Raw genomic sequence first — 20,830 nt, 5'->3', positions numbered from 1 at the left:
TAAGCGATACTTCTTAAATTGGTCTTTTTCTAACATAAACATTGTAATGAAAAAGCCCCATACTATGTAAATTGATAAGTATTAAGTGGCAGTATGAACCAAAGTAAAATAAAGAAACCTAGTTCAAATTTTATTCAGGCATATTTATCAGGACATCTTATGCCAACATATCCCTGTAGGTCTATTTGCTCCTCATAGTTACTTCCCTCTAGGAAAAGTTGATGTGATGACTACTTTAAAATTTCTACTTCCCTTTTTCTAGAACAGAAAATTAAAAGCGTTTGAGATACCAGTACTCTTGATACCCACATAGCAAGTATTTCATTTTCATTGAAAGGCAAATTTCCTTTCCCTGAAATACATATCTATACATTCTGATCATTTCTCTTGAGCAACTGTTTTTGCTAAGGACTTTTTGTTTTGTTTTGTTTTCAGTTTCAAAGTCTAAGTCAAAAATAACATCGAGCTTACTTCTTAATCCCTTGAATTTTTTAAAGAGAAACAATGACTACCTTAAACTTGGAAAAATAAATTTTTTACTGATGAGGCTTTCAAAGATACAGCAAAAGTGTTCAGATGAAGTATCTCATTGGATTCCCACAAAATATGGTGAATTGGGCATATATTACTCCCATGGACCACTTCCATAGATAAAATGGCTTAAAAATATTACAAAATCAGGAAATGACAAGAATGCTAATCCTGCTCATTCCTTGTCAAATTACACTGTTTTATTTCTGGATCCAAAAAGGATATAAAGAGATAAACCGAATTTACAACTTATAAATGCTTTAGGAACTAAAGAAGCATTCATATAAGATTTTGATACACCTCAAATTATCCTCATAGCGATTGAAAGATTAGATATTTTCTTTTTTTTCTTTTTTTTTTTACTTTGGGACTTTTTAATGTAAACAATCATTCTTGATTAATTTTCAAAATAACGATACAAATGTAGCATTTTTCTTGGAATGGAGAACTTGCTGGGAGGTTACTTCATTCTTTTTCTCTATTTCAAATGTGCATCTCGTAGTGCCAGCTGCTTTTCTCGGAAGGAACGCTTGTTCTTTGACTGGACATTATGGCTATACCGCATCACCATGAAGTTCTTCTGTTTTTTCTTCTCTTTATTTGTGGAACTAGAAAATGGGTTCATTTTGGTTTTCTTCCTCACAAATTCTTTTTGGTCTGTCTTCCCAGCCATTGCCATTGCTAGTCTTGTCTCCTTGTCAGACTTTGGTTTTTTATGAAGGCGTACAATGTCCCGAAGAGAAAGTAACTCACCCCTGGGCTCCTCATCACTATCTATTTCAATGTGTTTCCTCTTTTGGGCCTTTCCCTGGTGCAGCGTCAAGTTCTTTCCACATTTGGGCCATGCGGATTTTCTGGAAGTCTTCCTGAGTTAAAATTCAGCTAGTGCTAATGGCCGTGGCTTTGGCTCTCCTCTCCTTCATGGGCATGCTGTTGAGTTTCTTGGAGATTTCTTGCTGTTCTTCATCAGAAGAGTGGTGCACATCAACCCACTCACCATCGGCATCTGCCTCCTCACTGAGACTGGTGGTCTCCCACCCATCTTCATCGTTTTCAGCATTCTCTTCTGTTTCAACTTCTAGAACTTCTGCTCCTGGAATGTAATCTTTAGCATCTAATTCTCCATATTCTTGCACTCTTGCTTCTATGGAGGCCTCTGTAGGCTTACCCTGGAATTTCTTTTGCAACATCTGAGGATTCAGTGTTCAGAAGAGCTGAATCAAAGTTCTAGCAGACATCATCACATTCTTATCTTTGTGTGTTTTATACTGAGCCAGGTCTTGGAGAAGTTTTTCAGTCATGGCTAGAGGACATCGAGCTGTTATCTTTTATAGCATTGATTCCTACTGTCATGACCTCCCCAGAGTTCTTGTCGGTGACAAAATTGTTGGCCACAGTCATGAGCAATGACTGAATGATCTCTGGGGGTACTAAGTGATGAGATGCTTGGGCAGCAAACAGAAGAATCTTTGTTACCTCTCTTTGGTGGGGCTGCAGAAATCTTTGCACAAAGGGATAGAAGTTGAAGAGAAAAAGCTCGTGAATTCCCACCAATCTGGAGATGAGGTTCATGAGCATCATTTTCACCTCAAACCTCTCCTTAGAGCTCTCTAGCTGCGTTAGTAGTTTTTCCGCAAAATCTTGGGGATCATGAATCAAATGAATAGCTGAAAAGTTAAACATCTCTGGTTTTTTCTTCTTTTTTTTGTTTCTTGATAACTTTCATAACCTTTTCCAACCTTTTCTTGTTTTTGGAACTTTTTTTCCCTGTGGCATATTGCACTAGCAGGTCTCTTGCTGTTGGTCCTTCATCCTCAGAATCTGAGTCGCTGTCCTGTTTCTCTTCTTCATCTTTCCCAAGGAAAAATGTCAAAGCAGCAACTAATATCTTAGTGACCTTAGAGAAACACGTGGTTATCATATTGACAGTTTTGGCATCGTTCCAGATGTTTCTTCTGTAGAGTTCAATCATCACATCCAAAGATATCTTGGCTGCAGTTGCATTGCTATCTCTTAACATGGTATACATTAAATTCTGCAACACTATGTTCACTTTATTGTTCTTGTGTTCTGCATTTATATTCTTGATATCAGTGACAATATGTGTGTATAAAGTCTTTCGCAGAAGCTTATCATGGCAACGCAGAAGTTCAAAGAAGAGTTCTAGCAAACTTGATGGATTGATGAGATTCTTGTTTCTCAGCAAGATCAAAGGTTTGAAAAATGTCATTCGAAGATCTGGATCCAAGACAGTGTGATTGTAGGAAAGAAGATCTTTCAGCTCTTGAGGAAATTTACTTAAATGTTCTGGATAGCAGTGACCAATCTATGCCATAAACATCACCAGCTCTGCCAGTTCTTTGCTGGGTTTATTTGGTTGTAATTTGAAAATCTCTACATTGGATTTATAGTGATTATACTGCTATAGAAACTCCTTGATTTAGGCCGGCGGATCCCGCTTGATCAGATTCTGTAACTGTGGCAAGTTGCTGGGCAGCTTGTTATTGTTTCTGTTAGACATGCTGGCTACTGAGTGGATCCGCCAGGAGCAGTGTTAAAAAACCTCACACCGCCTGCCACCACCAACCGAATCAGCTACAGGTGGGAATCCTGCTTCTGAGTATGACCGGAAATCTAGATATTTTCAATTAAATGGTTGTCTGTGAAAGAATCTAGGAGCACATGGGCCTAGGTTCTACTATGAGTTCTCTGACCTTAGAGAAGTTTATTTCATTTCTTCATTTGAAAAATGGGTATAACAGTACCAACCTCAATTAACTATTCTGAAAATTAAATGACAAAGTAAGCGCAGATGAAAACACTTAGGATTATTCTTAAAAGATATTGGAGTCTCAATTCAATATTAGTTCTTCCTTCTGCCACTTCCATGAAAAATAAAAGCTATACAAATGTTAGTTAACTAAACCTTTTAGGGTTTGACGATTTTGAGAACATCTCTGATCATAGTAAGTTGTGAAATTTTTAATAGTTACAGAAATTATGGGTCATTAATCATGAATTACCATTATGAAGAATACAAAATCTTACAAATAGTCAATTTTATAGTATTTTTTTTAAATAATGGACTGACACCTGGGGCTTATTATCATACCATTGTCTGATGAGTTAATTTGGTTTATGGCCCAGATTCCCATGATGAACTTAAAGCATGTGTTCATATGCCAATAAAATATAAATTGTCGGAGCGCCTGGGTGGTTCAACTGGTAAACGTCCAACTTCAGCTCAGGTCATGATCTCGTCCGTGAGTTCGACCCTGCGTCGGGCTCTGTGCTGACAGCTCAGAGCCTGGAGTCTGTTTCGGATTCTGTGTCTCCCTTTCTCTTTGACCCTCCCCCATTCATGCTCTGTCTCTCTCTGTCTCAAAAATAAATAAACATTAAATATATATATATATATACATATAAATTGTCTTGTGCTAATGCAATAAAGCACACTCAAAAGATTTGAGATACACTTGAAATATAATAAAATTATTTCTAATAACTCTCTAAACTTAGATTAAACTCAAATGTGTAAATACATGACTGGTATTATAATTAATATTAGCACACAGGAAGTAATAGTTTCTGTGAATAAAAAAAGAATTTACCACTCAATTTTACATATATTAATGAAATAAATATTCATATGTTTTTCACAATGGAAAATATTTCTGCATCAAAAGGAAATCAAAGGCATCAAAATTGGCAAAGACGAAGTCAAGCTTTCGCTTTTTGCAGATGACATGATATTATACATGGAAAATCCGATAGACTCCACCAAAAGTCTACTAGAACTGATACAGGAATTCAGCAAAGTTGCAGGATACAAAATCAATGTTCAGAAATCAGTTGCATTCTTATACACTAACAATGAAGCAACAGAAAGACAAATAAAGAAACTGATCCCATTCACAATTGCACCAAGAAGCATAAAATACCTAGGAATAAATCTAACCAAAGATGTAAAGGATCTGTATGCTGAAAACTATAGAAAGCTTATGAAGGAAATTGAAGAAGATTTAAAGAAATGGAAAGACATTCCCTGCTCATGGATTGGAAAAATAAATATTGTCAAAATGTCAATACTACCCAAAGCTATCTACACATTCAATGCAATCCCAATCAAAATTGCACCAGCATTCTTCTCGAAACTAGAACAAGCAATCCTAAAATTCATATGGAACCACAAAAGGCCCCGAATAGCCAAAGGAATTTTGAAGAAGAAGACCAAAGCAGGAGGCATCACAATCCCAGACTGTAGCCTCTACTACAAAGCTGTCATCATCAAGACAGCATGGTATTGGCACAGAAACAGACACATAGACCAATGGAATAGAATAGAAACCCCAGAACTAGACCCACAAACGTATGGCCAACTCATCTTTGACAAAGCAGGAAAGAACATCCAATGGAAAAAAGACAGCCTCTTTAACAAATGGTGCTGGGAGAACTGGACAGCAACATGCAGAAGGTTGAAACTAGACCACTTTCTCACACCATTCACAAATATAAACTCAAAATGGATAAAGGACCTAAATGTGAGACAGGAAACCATCAAAACCTTAGAGGAGAAAGCAGGAAAAGACCTCTCTGACCTCAGCCGTAGCAATCTCTTACTCGACACATCCCCAAAGGCAAGGGAATTAAAAGCAAAAGTTAATTACTGGGACCTTATGAAGATAAAAAGCTTCTGCACAGCAAAGGAAACAACCAACAAAACTAAAAGGCAACCAACAGAATGGGAAAAGATATTCGCAAATGACATATCGGACAAAGGGCTAGTATCCAAAATCTATAAAGAGCTCACCAAACTCCACACCCGAAAAACAAATAACCCAGTGAAGAAATGGGCAGAAAACATGAATAGACACTTCTCTAAAGAAGACATCCGGATGGCCAACAGGCACATGAAAAGATGTTCAGCGTCGCTCCTTATCAGGGAAATACAAATCAAAACCACACTCAGGTATCACCTCACGCCAGTCAGAGTGGCCAAAATGAACAAATCAGGAGACTCTAGATGCTGGAGAGGATGTGGAGAAACGGGAACCCTCTTGCACTGTTGGTGGGAATGCAAATTGGTGCAGCCGCTCTGGAAAGCAGTGTGGAGGTTCCTCAGAAAATTAAAAGAGACCTACCCTATGACCCAGCAATAGCACTGCTAGGAATTTATCCAAGGGATACAGGAGTACTGATGAATAGGGCCACTTGTACCCCAATGTTCATAGCAGCACTCTCAACAATAGCCAAATTATGGAAAGAGCCTAAATGTCCATCAACTGATGAATGGATAAAGAAATTGTGGTTTATATACACAATGGAATATTACGTGGCAATGAGAAAAAATGAAATATGGCCTTTTGTAGCAACGTGGATGGAACTGGAGAGTGTGATGCTAAGTGAAATAAGCCATACAGAGAAAGACAGATACCATATGGTTTCACTCTTATGTGGACCCTGAGAAATTAACAGGAACCCATGGGGGAGGGGAAGGAAAAAAAAAACAGGTTAGAGTGGGAGAGAGCCAAAGCATAAGAGACTCTTAAAAACTGAGAACAAACTGAGGGTTGATGGGGGGTGGGAGGGAGGAGAGGGTGGGTGATGGGTATTGAGGAGGGCACCTTTTGGGATGAGCACTGGGTGTTGTATGGAAACTAATTTGTCAATAAATTTCATATAAAAAAAAATAAATAAATCCGTTCTCACAAGCAAAAAAAAATATTTTGCATTTTGAAATGTATTTTGGTCCTCTGAAATGTACTCTGTGTGAATTTAATATGCTGCTATAAATCATGCCATTCTGTTTTGCACCACTTTCAACCCTCTACTCCAGTCAGCCTGTTTTCTTTAGTGTCCCACTTATAAACCACTCCCCCTCCTTTCAAATACATCCATACTTCTTATAATTCAAAATATTCTTTCCACTTTTTGTCCTTTTCATCTCCACCTGTGAGAATCCCAGCCAACTTTTAGAGCAAGTGTGATGTATGTAGTTTAAATTTTACCTCATTCCTAAAACCCTCCCAATCACTCCAACCTTTGCTTATTATTTCCTCCTGTGAAATTTATTTGTACAAATTAATGAAATAATTATTGTATTTCTGATGAAAGTATAAAATTTAAAACTATTAAAATATATCTGAAATGGATTTAGAACATCATCGAAACTAACTTCATTTTATAGCAGAGAAAACGGAGTCCTAGAGACTGAGTGATTTATTCATAGTTAAGCAGATTACAAAGGCAGAACTGTGTCTGAAGTCCCAGCACCTGATTGGCAGTAAAGTTATTTTTCCACTCCACCAAACTGCACGAGTTTATTTTGATTGTTTTTTTCTGGTCATTAATCTATGTTTTAAAATGATAAGATGAAAACTCTAAATGCCTTAGTTTATGATAACATTTCCCAAGGTTAGTTCATCTATTTAGAAAGCACAGTGCTTTATTTCTACTGTAGATCTCCCACACACATCTGCCTCTCAAAAACCATGTGGCAATTTTTATCTGATTAACTATACATTGTTTTGTTCATCTGTGCTTGTTAAGCTGCTACTGTTTCAAATCATCCTTGTAGGAAACTTTCCTTAAAATCAATCATCAAAGACAATATTTTATTTTGCATAATTCTTTCTCTCTTTTGTCTAGCTTCATTATTTTCATTATTCCGTCTTCTAGGTCACTAACCTTTGGTCCTTGCAGACTGCTGTTCATCACATCAAGCCTGTTTCCAATTTTATGTATTGTATTCATCATCTTTGATTGACTCTTCTTTTTAACTCTTTTGTCTCTGTGATAAGGGTCTCAGTGATGTCTTCAATTCTTTTCTCAAGCCCAGTAAGTATTTTTATGTTTATTGCTGTAAATTCTCCATCAGGCATGTTACTAATATATGTTTGGCTTACATCTCGCCATGGACTTATCTTGTCCTTTCATGGGGGATAAATTCCTCCATCTTAGCATTTTGTCTCCACCAAAAAATCCGCTAGAACTGATAAAGAAATTCAGTAATGTCACAGGAAACAAAATCAACACACAGAAATCTGTTGCATTTTTATACACTAATAGAAAAAGCAGAAAGAGAATTTAAGGAATCAATCCCATTTACAATTGTACCAAAAACAATAAGATACCTAGGAAGAAACCTAACCGAACAGGTGAAAGCCCTCTACTGTGAAAACTATAAAACACAGAGGAAAGGGATTGAAGATGACACAATGAAATGGAAAGACATCCCATGTTCATGGATTCAGTGAACAAATATTGTTAAAATGTTTATATACTACCCAAAGCATTCTACACATTTAATGCAATCCCTATCAAAATACTAAAAGCATTTTCCACAGAACAACAACAAACAATTCTAAAATTTGTATGGAACCATAAAAGACCCCAAATGGTCAAAGCAACCTTACAAAAAAACAGCAATGCTTGAAGCATCACAATTCCAGACTTCAAGTTATATAAGAAACCTTAGTGACCAAATCAGTATGGCACTGGCCCATATAGTATTGGGAAAACTGGACAGCAACATGAAAAAGACCGAAACTGGACCACTTTCCTACGCCATACACAAAAATAAATTCAAACTAGATGAAAGATATAAATGTGAGACTTGAATCCATAAAAATACTGGAAAAGAACACAGGCAGTAACCTCTTTGACATTGGTCTTGGCAACTTCTTTCTAGATATGTCACCTGGGGCAAGGGAAACAGAAGCAAAAATAAACTATCGGGATTTCATAAAAATAAAATTTTCTGTACAGCAAAGGAATCAATTGACCAAACTAACAGACAACCTATGGAAAGGGAGAAGATATTTGTAGATTACATATCTGATAAAGGGTTAGTCCCCCAAATATATAAAGAACTTATAAAAACCAACACCCCAAAAGCAAATAGTCCAATTAATAAATGGACAGAAGACATGAGTAGACATTTTTCCAGTGATGGCATACAGATGGACAACAGACAAGTGAGAAGATTCTCAACATTACTGATCATCAAAGAAATACAAATCAAAATTACAATGAGATATTACTTCACACCTGTCAGAATGGCTAAAATTAACAACACAAGAAACAACAGGTACTAGTGAGGATGTGGAGAAAGAGGAACCCTCTTGCACTGTTGGTGGAAATGCAAACTGGTGTAGCCATTCTGGAAAACAGTATGGAGGTTCCTCAAAAAGTTAAAAATAGAGCTACCTTGCAATGCAGCAATTGCACTACAATTTAAGTATTTACCCAAAAAATACAAAAATACTAATGCAAAAGGGTACATGTACTGGATGTTTATAGAAGCATTATCTACAATAGCCAGATAATGGAAACATCCCAAATGTCCATTAACTGATAAATGGATAAAGAAGAAATGGTATATATATGCAATGGAATATTACTCAATCATCAAAATGAATGAAATCTTGCCATTTGCAATGAAATGGATGGAACAGGAGAGTATTATGCTAAGTCAAATAAGTCAGAAAAACAAATAGCATACGATTTCAGTTATGTGTAGAATTAAGACTCAAAACAAAATAAACAAAGGGAAAAAGAGAGAGAGAGAGAGAAGTAAGCCAAGAATCAGACTCTTAACTATAGAGAACAAACTGATGATTAACAGAGGGAAGGTGGGTGGGGAGATGTGTAAAATAAGCGATGGGTATTAAGAACTGCATTTATTTTGATTACCACTGTGTGTTGTATGGAAGTGCTGAATCACTATATTGTACACTTGAAACAATATTACACTGTATGTTAACTATCTAGAATTTAAATAGAACCTTTAAAAAAAAAACTTTAAATTGATGAACTTTGAGTAAAGCCAAAGTTCTCCATAATGTAGGTGGGCCCCATCCACACATTTGAAGGTCTTAATAGAACAAAGATTGACCTTTCCTGAACAACCTGAGTACCTTTGGATTTTGAACTCCAACTCATTCCTGAGTCTGAAACTTGCTGGCTAACTCCATCAATTTTTTTTTTCCCATCAGATTTTTTATTCACCAGGTCTCCACAATTGTGTAAGCCAATTCCTTAAAGCAAATCCCTCTATATTCATATCCAAAAAAAAAAAAAAAAAAGAACAACAGCAACAACAACAAAACAACAATAATGACAAATCCAGAATAATAGTTTTGGACCATGGAGTTCTTAAAGAAGAAAACAAGTAAGCTAATAAGGTAAGGTGAAATCACAGATAGTTTTCACTAAGTACGTCAGGTATTTTAATGGTTATATCAAAAACTGGAAATTAGCCTTAGACTTATTGGTTTTCTTTTAATTTTTTAGTCTGAAATATTATAGTTAGTATAATTTGTGTGTTCTGTCTTAAGCATCTTAGATTCTTAATATAGTAGTTGCAAATACATTTAAGCTATTATTTATGTAGTCATCAAATATAATTTTAACCAAAAAAGATACAAATCTAAACCTTTGTTTTACCAATAGTTTTAAATCATGCAAAAAATATCAACAAGGAAATTCCATAGCATAGAAAACCATATTAAAAGCACTAATTTGGAGAAATAAACAGCATATCTTTTTAAAAGATTTTTGTTTTCATACTCAAATATTTTTAATAGTGTGGTTTTTGTGAGCTAGATTAAATCTAACTCTTTAAATATTTATTTGTAACAGCTTTTTTGAGGTAAAATTGCTATACAATAAATTGCACTTTTTAACCTACAAAATTTGATAAATTTGGAATATGTACACATCCCTAGAAGGAAGAACCCAATGAAGTAGTGAACATATCCATCACCTAAAACAAAACCCTACTATTTCCCATACCTCCACACTGCTGCTAACTACTGTTTTCTGCCTTGTGCCACTATAGGCTAGTTTGCATTTTCTACAATTTTTGTAAATTGTTGTCTTTTTTAAACTAGGTTCTTTAACTCAGCATTGTTGAGATTAAACCATATTTTACCTGTATCATTAATTAATTCATTTTTATTGTCAAATAGTATCCCATCATATAAATATATCAATGTGTGTTTATCCCCTCACTTATTGATGGAAATTTTGAGTGGCTTACTTTTTTTGACTATTATAAGTAAAACTGCTATGAATATTCCTATGCAAATCTTTGTATAGACATACATTTCTTTTATTTTAGGTAAATACTCAAGAGTGGAATGTCTAGATCATATTATAGGTGTATAATTACATTTTAAGAAACTTCTAAACCGTTTACCTAAGTGGTCCCATTTACATTTCAACTAGAAATGCTCCAGTTTCTCCACATCCTTACCAACACTTTGGTCAATAATTGGTGCATATGATCAGTTTTTAAGATTTTAGGCATTGTAATTGGTGTGTAAAATGAGTATTAATTTGCATTTCCTTAATGACTAATGATACCGAGCATCTTCTGATGTGCTTCTTTGCCATATATATAATATCTTCAGTGAACTGTATGTCCAAATCTACTGCCCATTTTTTAATTGGGTTGATGCCATTCTTATTTTTCAGTTTTGAGAGTTCTATAAGTTCTGAACCCATGTCCTTTGTCAGGTAGATGATTTTTTTGTAATATTTTTCTTATACAATGACTTCTCTTTTTATTTTCTTGAAAGTATCTTATTAAGAGAATTTTAATTTTGATGAGGTCAATTTTATCAATTTACAGATCTTTTACAGATCATGCTTCTGATGTCATATTTAATAACATTACCTAATCCAAAGTCACACATATTTCCTCCTTTTTTCCCTAGAATATTTGTGGTGTTAGGTGTTATACTTAAGTCAGTAATCTATTTTCTTCTATAATTTTGAGTTAATTTTGTATATTATTCAAGTTATGGATCCACATTCATTTTTACACACCTTAATATCTATTGTTTTCAGCACAATTTGTTCAAAATACTATTCTTTCTTTTTTGAATTACCTTTGCACCTTTGTCAAAATTAGTTTCACTCTGGTGGAGTGTTAAATACCAGTTAGGTCAAGGTGGTTAATAGTGACATTCAAGTAAACTATGACCTTCTGGCTCTATTTAGTATATCAATTAATGAAGGAAGTGCATTGAAATCCCACATTAAAATTGTCAATTTTTCTATATCTCTCTGAAGTTCTATTAGTTGTTTTCCTCTTATGTTTTGAAGTTATGTTACTGGGTGCATAAACATGTAAAGAATATTATGGCCTCTGGATGAATTGATGCATTTATCAATATGAAATATATTTATCTCTGTTACTATTTTATTACTCTTGTGTCTATTTTTCATGATATTAAAATAGTTTCTACAACTTCTCTTGCCTATTATTTTATGGTATGTGATTTTCCATCACTTTAATTTTAATCTATTTGCATCTTTATATCTAAAATGCATTTTTTTGTAGATAGCATACAGTAGCCTTGTTTTCTTTTTAAATGAAATCTGACAATCTTTTCATTTCCACACTGGTAATTAGACCCATTACATTTAATTTGATTATTGATATGTTTAGGATATATTTAATAATTTTGCAATTTTTATTTGTTCCATATTATTCTGTTTTGATTTTCTGCCTTTTTAAAGATTGAACATTTTTATGATTCAAACTTATGTCCTTTGTTGTCTTCTTTTTTAATATATTTCTAAATTATTATTTTAGTGTTTGCTTTAGGATTAATTATATATATCTTTAATGTATCACAGATTACCTTCATGTAATATTATACTACTTCACATATAACATAAAAAATTTACAATAATATATTTCCATTTTGGTCAACATTTCTAGTACTCTTCATTCCTATGTGTTCATTGATATTTTTATCTCATTTAATTTCTTTGTGCTTTACAGCCTTTCTTTAACATTTTTGTAATTCAAGTCTGCTGGTGATAAATTCTTTCAGTTTGGTATGTCAGGACTATATTTTGCCTTCAATTTTAAAAATATTTTCACTGGCAGCCTGGGTGGCTCAGTTGGTTAAACATCTGACTTCAGCTCAGAGTATGATCTCACAGTTTGTGGGTTGGAGACCCACTTTAGGCTCTGTTCTGACATGTCAGATCCCGAAGCCTGCTTTGGATTCTGTGTATCCCTCTCTCTCTACCTCTTCCCAACTCATGCTCTGTCTCTCTCTCTCTCTGAGAAATAAATACACATTAAAAAAATATTTTCACTGGCTGTAAAATTCTATGTTGACATTTTTTTCCAGAACTTTCAAGATGTTTCCCCACCATTTTCTCACTTGCATTGTTTCAGACAAGAAATCTGCTGTCAGCTTTACATAATGTGTCTCTTTTGTCTATTTTTACATCTTTTATCACAATTTTGAGAAATTTATGTATATATTTTATTTTAGAGAGAGATTGTGTATACACATGAGCGGGATAGAGGGCCTGAGAGAGAAGGTGAGAGGATCCCAAGCAGGTTCCATGCTTAGCAAAGAGACCCACAAAGGGCTTGATCCCATGGCCCCAAGATCATGACTTGACCAAAAATCAAGAACCGTATGCTCAACTAATTGTGTCACACAGGTGCTCCAATAACTTTGATTATGGTTAGCTTTTTTATTGTTATTAAAGAATAGTTGGCACACAATGTTACATTAATTTCGGTGGACAACATGGTGATTAAACATCTATAAACATTAGTGTATGCTCACCACAGTGTAGCTACAATCTGTCACCGTACAACATCATTACAGTATCATCGACTATATTCCATGTGTTGTACCTTTTACTCCTAGTATTTATTAAGTCCATAACTGAAAACCAGTATTTCCCATTCCCTTTCATCCATTTTTTTTGCATCCCCCCTCATTCTCTTTCCTCTGGCAGCCCTCAGCTTATTCTCTGTATTTGTATGTCTCAGTCTGCTGTTTGCTCATTGGTTAATTCATTTACTTTTTCTCCTTTATATTCCACATAAGACTGAAAACGTATTGTTTTTGTCTTTCGCAGTCTGGCTTATTTCACTTAGCATTATAACCTCAAGGTCCACTTATGTCATTCGTGTTATTGCAAATGGCAAGATCACATTATTTTTTTATGTCCAAGTAGTATTCTAGAGTGTGTGTATGTGTGTGTGTGTGTGTGTGTGTGTGTGTGTGTGTGTGTATATATATTATATTACATCTCCTTTTACATTCATCTAGCAATGGATACTTAGATTGACTCCATATCTTGGCTATTGTAAATAATGCTGCATGTAAACATAGGGGTACACTTACCTATTCAAAATATTATTTTCATTTTCTTTGGGGAAGTATGCAGAATTGGGATTGCTGGATCATATGGTATTTCTACTTTTAATTTCTTGGGGAACCTCCATACTGTTTTCCACAGTGGTTCTACCAGTTTACATTATCACTAACAGTGCAAGGGAGTTCCTTTTTCTCCACATCTTTTCCAACCCTTGTTGTTTCTGGTCTTTTTTATTTTAACCATTCTGACAGATGTAAAGTGATGTCATTGTAGGTTTTTTTTTATTTTTTTAATGTTTTTATTTATGTTTGAGACAGAGAGAGACAGAACATAAGCAGGGGAGGGGCAGAGAGAGAGGGAGACACAGAATCCGAAGCAGGCTCGAGGCTCTGAGCTATCAGCACAGAGCCTGATGCGGGGCTTGAACTCATGGACTGTGAGATCATGACCTGAGCTGAAGTCGGTTGCTTAACTGACTGAGCCACCCAGACGCCCTGTCATTGTAGTTTTGATTTGTATTTCCCCGATGCTTAGTGATGTTTCATATCTTTTTATGTGTTTGTTGGCCATCTTTATGTTTTCCTTTGAAAATGTCTTTTCAGATCCTCTACTCATTTTTAAATAGAGTTGTTTGGGGTTTTTTTGCTGTTAAGTTGTATAAGTTCTATATATTTTTTGGATATTAACTCCTTATCAGATGCATCATTCATAAATATCTTATATTCAGTAGGTTGCTTTTTGGTTTTATTTACTATTTCCTTCACTGTGCAAATATTTTATAGTGGTTTACTTCAATATTTTAGTTTTGTTTTTGTGTCCCTTGTCTAAGAAAGCATCTCTCAAAAATTTTTGCTAAGACCAAAGTGAAAGAAACTACTGCTTATTTTTTCATCTAGGATTTTTGTAGTCTCAGGTCTCACATTTAGCTCTTTAATCTATTTGAGTTTACTTTTGTTTATGGTGTGATAAAGTGGTCAAGTTTCATTCTTTTGCATCCAGGTGACCCGTTTTCCCAGCGCCATTGATTGAAGAGACTGTCTTCTCCTTATTGTATATTCTTGCCTCCTCTATTGTGGATTAATTCATCATATAAGTATGGTTTTATTTCTGGGCTTTCTTTTCTGTCCTATTGATCTGTGTGCTTATTTTTGTGCCTGTACCATATTGCTTTGATTACTACAGCTTGAAATCTGTTATTGTGATACCTCTAGCTTTGTACTTTTTTCTCAAGATTGTTTTGACTACTTGGCGTCTGTTGTGGTTCCACACAAATTTTAGGATTGTTGGCTCTAGTTCTGTGAATTTTTTTTTTGTATTTTGATAAGGACTGTATTGAATATGTTGATTGTTTTGTGTACTATGGACATTTTAAAAATATTAATGCTAACACTCCATGAACATGGAATATCTTTCCTTTCATGAGCTTTGGAAAAATGTGCCATTATTAATTCAAATACTGTTTTCTGCCTGTTCCATATATATATAATATATATATATAATATTTTTAAGTTTATTTATTTTTATTATTTATATATTTTTTAATTTATATCCAAGTTAGTTAGCATATAGTCCAATAATGATTTCAGGAGCAGAAACCACTGATTCATCCCATACATATAACACCAAGTGCTCATCCCAACAATGTCCTTCTTAATGCCCCTTGCCAATTTAGCCCATACCCCCACCCACAACCCCTCTAACAACCCTCAGTTTGCTCTCTATATTTAAGACCATCTTATGTTTTGTCCCACTCCCTGTTTGTATATTATTTTTTCTTCCCTTTCCTTATGTTCATCTGTTTTATATCTTAAATTACACATATGAGTGAAGTCATATGATATTTGTCCTTCTCTGACTGACTAATTTTGTTTAGCACCTAGAGGAGAAAGCAGGAAATAACCTCTTTGACCTTAGCTGCACCAATTTCTTACTTGACACATCTCCAAAGGCAAGGGAATTAAAAGCAAAAGTGAACTATTTGTACCTCATCAAGATAAAACCTTCTGCACTGCAAAGTAAACAATCAACAAAACTAAGAGGCAACCGACGGAGTAAGAAAAGATATTTGCAAATGACATATTGGGTAAAGGGCTAGTATGCAAAATCTATAAAGAACCTAGCAAACTCAACACCCAAAAAACAAATAATCCAGTGAAGAAATGGGCAGAAGACATGAATAGACACTTCTCCAAAGAAGACATCCAAATGGCCAACAGACACATGAAAAGATGCTCAACATCATTCATCATCAGGGAAATACAAATCAAAATGACACTAAGATGCCACCTCATGCTGGTCAGAGTGACTAAATTGAACAAATCAGGAAACTAGAGATGCTGGCAAGGATGTGGAGAAATGGGAACCCTTTGCACTGTTGGTGGGAATGCAAACTGGTGCAGCCACTCTGGAAAACAGTGTGGAGGTTCCTCAAAAAATTAAAAATAGAGTTACCCTGTGACCCAGCAAGAACACTACTAAGAATTTACCCAAGGGATACAGGAGTGCTGATGCATAGGGGCATTTGTACCCCAATATTTATAGCAGCTCTTTCCACCATAGCCAAATTATGGAAATAGCCTAAATGTCCATCAACTGATGAGTGGATAAAGAAGATGTGGTTTGTATATTCAATGTAATACTACTTGGCAACGAGAAACAATGAAATCATGCCATTTGCAGCAATGTGGATGGAACTGGAAGGTATTATGCTGAGTGAAATAAGTCAGTCAGAGGACAGATATCATATGTTTTCACTCATATGTGGATCTTGAGAAACTGAACAGAAGACCAAGGGGGAAGGGGAAAAATAGATACAAACAGAGGAGGAGGGAGGCAAACCACAAGAGACTATTAAATACAGAGAATAAACTAAGGGTGGTTGAGGGGGTGGGGGAGAGGGAAAATGGTGATGGGCATTGAGGAGGGCACTTGTCGGGATGAGCACTTGGTGTTGTATGTAAACCAATTTGACAATAAAGTATATTCATAAAAAATAAATAAAATGCCATTTTATGCTGATTTTACCATCTGTATCATTTCTCAATAAATTTCTATTGATTTATTATTCTCTTCAGTATAGGATATGGTTTCCCTACCTTTTTGTATGCCTGATAATCTCTCTTTGAATGTCATTCATTTTGCATTCTACATTGATGGCTTCTGAATATTTTTATTTTTCTATAAATATTATTGAGCTTTTATCTGGGATGTACTTAAGTTATTTGGAAATAGTTTGCTTTTTGTGGGTCTTCCTTATTTGATAGATAGACCCAGAGTAGTTCTCCATATAGCGCTATCAGCTCCACTACAAAGAAAGACCATCTTGACTATTCTACTCAATGCCCCTGAAATAGGACTTTTTCCAGTCTGGCTGGTGGGACCAAGTACTTTTCCCAGCTTGTGAAAGCACCATGCCATAATATTAATGGATGTTCGCTGGCCTCAGATAGTTTCCTCACATAAGCACTGATGAATAAACTGATGAATACCTGAGGGACAAACTCAGCTGGTCCCCAACCCAGGGTTTCTTCTCTGTGTAGCTCTCTTCTCTTCAGCACTGTGCCTTGGAAACTTTAGCCACCTTGGTTTCTTTGGATTGTCATCTCTGTCTTCTTAACTCAAGGAGTTTTCCAGCTCCATATGAATTACTTCTCTCTGTGTTGTGCCCCGGTAACTACCTCAAGAGTGCAAACTGTTGCAATCTTACAGTTCACCTCACTCGTTTCCTTCCTTTAAGTGATTGCTGCTTTTCATTGCCTGAGACTCACTTCTTTAGAAATGTTGCTTCATATATTTTGTATTTTATTTTCTTTCTCTCTCTATCCACCCCTCTTTGCATTCTTTCAGGTTGTAGGGTAAATATGCTCCTTGTTACTACATTTTGGGCAAAAGCAGAAATTTATAAGTGGATTTTAAAAGGACAAATGTGCTTCTGAGGCTGTACTTTGTGAAAATAAGTTCATTCCAATTTAGAAATTTCAGCCTAGTTTGACTCCTCCAACCATGGATATTGAAGAAAGGTTGTAGCAATGTTGGTTCAAGACAATATTTATGCATATTAACTTTGGAAAATTTGACATGAAGCTGTATACATAATAGAAGACTATGCATTTTTCAAAATAATTGACAGTTTTGTTACGTCATGTTCTAGTGCTAGTTTTCTCTATTTGTGAGGAATTGCATAATATCAAATAGGCAATTTAAAATTAATGCTGACTTTATTGGCCAAATTAGACAAATAAACATATGTAATAAAATTAATTTAATTACATGAGGTATAAACATCATATTTGCATGAGGAAAATGAGTTTAATTTTTAAAAATTGATGAAGAAAAGAAAAATAGCCGAAATTATACCATATGTTGAAATTACACCAACATTATTGAAGCCAATATCCACATCTCTAAATTTTATTGCATTTATTTGAATGAAGTGACATTTAACTTTTTTTAATAATGCAAAAATGTTGGGCATTTAATATTTGTGCCTACGTATGATGCACTGAAAAATTATTGTGACTTTACTCACTAAGCATGATTATTGTACAAATTGCATAAGATAATTAGAGAGAAAGTACTTAAGAGCAACATAAAGAATTTCATATACCAGGTAAGAAAAAAATTTAAATTCTACTGTGCTTCTGAAAATAGAACAACATAGTACTGGTGCATATTATTATTTAAAAGGAAAAATAGTCAGGTATACTGAGTTGCAGACATACAAAAAATGCTCATCTTACTGTTTTCCTTCTTATTATATATATGGACATTTGAATTAAAAAAGTGAGTTTAAGCCATGAACACTTACAAAATGTGTAAGCTGAAAGATGAGTTCTTATTGGGTGGCAATTACATAATCAGTTTACATAGCATTTCAATCCAGACCCTTAAAGCTATTATGGTTTAACAAAAAATGCTTCATTTGTAAGTTTTGACTTTGAATTAAACTATTTAAGACATTATCTAAGTAATTATAACATATAACATATTTAAGCTTATTGAAGTAATAGAATTGAATCTAACAAAATGAGAAAATAGTAAACATTCTCATTGAATATTCAACAAAAAGGATAAATATTAATGCCATAAAATTATCATCTTTGTAACTGAAACTTAGTTGACACACAATGTTACGTTAGTTTCAGATGTAAACATAGTGACTTGATAACTTTATAGTTTATGATATATTCAAAACTGTAGCTATCATATTTTCTTTATAATACATCAACACAGATAAGCAATGAGCTTATTCATATATGGCTTGATGCTATAATATAAAAATTTAGTCTACATATGAAATTAAATCATAAATCAATCATAAATAATTTCTTTCAAAATTCTCTAAGATCAAGGCCAAGCACATTAAAATGTTACATTCAAGTTTATGGCAACTAAAATCAATCATAGACAAGGAAATATTCCCAATATTATTTAAACTATACTATGTGAGTGACAGGATATATGTTTCAAAAGAGCTATATATTTAAGAGAGGAACAAGTCAGGAATGAAAATACAGTTGTAGTTTGTAGAGATCATTATGAAGTGAAATTTGCATCTTTCTGTGTATGCATCAGCTACATGTGATGAAGACTACATTACTAAAGTCAATCAAATTTTCATCTTGGAGGACCACCAATTACTGTTTAACTTCAATGATATTTGAATATTTTTAGGCTCAATGATTGAAAAATATTGAGGAAGAATATTACCCCCAGTAGATCACATTGTACTGAAACACATCTCACTTTCTTTTGGATGTTATATATTTTGTGTTGGGAATTAGTTTAAGAATTCTCTGAGCTTGCACCAATGGGTTAAGTTTTAATGGTTTTAAGTTTATTTATTTATTTTGAGAGAGACAGAGAGAGAGGAGAGGGGCATAGATAGAGGGAGAAGGAGGATCTGAAGCAGGCTCCAGACTGTCAGCACAGTGCCCAGTGCGGGGCCTGAACTTATGAACCATGAGATCATGACCTGAGACAAAACGAAGTTGGACGCTTAACCAACTGAGTCACCATAATTTGGCTATTGTAAACAATACTGCTATAAACATACAGGGGCATGTGTCCATTTGGATTAGTGTTTTTGTATTCTTTGAGTAAATTCCCAGCAGTGTAATTGCTGGATTGTAGAGTTCTATTTTTTTAATAATTTTTTAATGTTTATTTATTCATGAGACACAGAGAGACAGAGTATGAGTGGGGGAGGGAACAGAGAGAGAGAGGGAGACAGAATCCAAAGCAGGCTCCAGGCTGTGAGCTGTCAGCACAGAGCCTGACATAGGGCCAAAACCTGTGAACTGCAAGATCATGATCTGAGCCAAAGTTGGATGCTTAACTGAGCCACCCAGACCCCAAAGAGTTCTATTTTTAACTTTATGTAGAATCTCCATTCTGTTTTCCATGGTGGCTGTGCCAATTTGCATTTCCACCAATATGAGTGTTCCTTTATCTCCACATCCTTGCCAACACCTCTTGTTTCTTGTGTTGTTGATTTTAGCCATTATAAAAGGTATGAGGTGATACCTCATAGGTTTGATTTGCATTTCCCTGACGGCAAATAATGGTGAACACCTGTTCATATGTCTGTTGGCTGTCTTGAAGTCTTCTTTGGAGAAATGTCTGTTCATGTACTCTGCCCATTTTGTAATTTCATTATTCATTTTTGGGATGTTGAGTTTTATAAGTTTTTATACATTTTGGCTACTAATCCTTTATTGTATATGCCATTTGCAAGCATTTCATAAGTTGCCTTTTGTTTTGTTGATTGTTTTCTTTACTGTGCAGAAAGATTTTGTCTTGATGTAGTCCCAATAGATTATTTTTGCTTTTGTTTCCCTTGTCTCAAAAAACATATCTAGAAAGAATTCGCTATGGCCAATGTTAAGAGGGGTTACTGCCTTTTTTTTCCTCTAGGATTTTTATGGTATGAAGTCTCACATTTAGGACTTTAATATATTTTGAAATTATTTTTGTGTATGGTGTAAGAAAGTGCTTCAGTTTCTTTTGCATGTTGCTGTTCAGTTTTCCCAACAGCATTTGTTGAGGAGATTGTCTTTTTTCCATTGCATATTCTTTCCTGCTTTGTTGAATATTGATTGATCATAGAGTTGTGGGTTTATTTCTGTGATTTCTATTCTGCTTTATTGATATT

The 20,830-nt window shown here is 34.6% G+C and overlaps 1 pseudogene; it reads right to left on the bottom strand.

Moving 5' to 3' along the window:
* Positions 1–991: 991 nt before the first annotated feature.
* LOC101099532 lies at positions 992–3,190 on the bottom strand (annotated as a pseudogene).
* Between the last annotated feature and the right edge of the window lie 17,640 nt (positions 3,191–20,830).

The sequence above is a fragment of the Felis catus genome, chromosome X, assembly GCF_018350175.1.
Source record: "Felis catus isolate Fca126 chromosome X, F.catus_Fca126_mat1.0, whole genome shotgun sequence".
Lineage (NCBI taxonomy): Eukaryota > Metazoa > Chordata > Mammalia > Carnivora > Felidae > Felis > Felis catus.
This window is presented reverse-complemented; position numbering and strand designations above follow the sequence as displayed.